The sequence below is a fragment of the Cebus imitator genome, unplaced genomic scaffold, assembly GCF_001604975.1.
Source record: "Cebus imitator isolate Cc_AM_T3 unplaced genomic scaffold, Cebus_imitator-1.0 Scaffold212, whole genome shotgun sequence".
Taxonomy (NCBI): Eukaryota; Metazoa; Chordata; class Mammalia; order Primates; family Cebidae; genus Cebus; species Cebus imitator.
In genome coordinates, this window is record NW_016107527.1 from 454,251 (window position 1) to 455,537 (window position 1,287).

Here is a 1,287-nt window from a genome sequence, read left to right on the forward strand (position 1 = left end):
GGGAGGGAAATTGAACAAACATGCACATTTTATAGAAAAGAATTCTTGTAAAGTAAAGCTATTGGACTCTAAAGTGACTTGGCCAAGAGTATGTGCTACTAAGCATTTTTTTTCCCTCATGGAGAATTGCAGATTTTATTTAAAAAATTTGAAAGTTGGAAAGAACTGTCCACGTAATCTACTATACATTTTACAAATTTCTCCAAAGCCAGCAACTGAATTCTAAACACTGTTTTCAGCCAAAGGACAATAAATATTTTCACTGTTAAATTTGTTTTCAACTGCTGAAAAACCCCTTAACCTGTTGGCTTTATAAATTGAAAACTCACTCCCTACATTCATTTCTAGGATTTCTGCTCAACTCCATAAACTTTATGCAAGAATGTTTTTGAATTCTTTGGCTTTTTAAGACATTTAATAGCCAACTAGTTGCATTACCTTTAACGTATTCACTCTCTTAATGCTGATGATAGTGCCCCAAAGTATTTTTTAACACATACTTTACCATTTTCTGAATTCTTAGAAGACAAGAACAATAACCTAAACTCAGATTTCAAAAACAATGTCTTCTATTAATAATGTCCTTCACCCCAAAATAAAAAGAAACAAATTTTTAAATGAGGGTTGCTTCTAGAATAGTTTATTATCCTTTCACTACCCATACCTAAGGGATTCTTAAAATTTAGAATCATCCAGACAGCTTGTAAAAATTTCATGTTGCTGAGACTAATTTAAAAGTTCTGACTTAGTAGGCTGGAGTGGGATCCCAGAAATCTGCACTTTTATCATGACTCCAAGGTGATGCTGATTCAAATTGGCCAAGCAAACACTCTGAGCAAATCTGCTCTATATTTTTTACTAAATCATGATTTCTGATCTCAACTATTTTCCCACTGCTTCTTGGGAAAGCAGATCTTAGGGCAGAAGTATTCAAAGCTGTTCTTTCTGCGATATTGCAATCTGTTAGGAGTTACTTGAGCTTGAAGTGGAAGGCAGGGCATAGAGTTTCACTCTGTCACCTCTGAAATATAGCCTTGTTGTCCTTTAAAATTTAGAACTTTCCATAGCCTATGCGATGGGAGAGAAAAAATAAACTCCAAATTTACTCTGCTGCCAATTGGCTGCTGTGCCAATATGAGGACGGTGATGAAAAACCTGTGTCGTTTTCTTGCCATTTTCACCAGATGGAATCTATCGTAACAATTAATTTTTTTAGAAAAGCCCCTAAGGGTGGGTGGGGTAATTGTAGACAAACTGTCAGCTCCGGTGTTGACAGGATCCTTATTT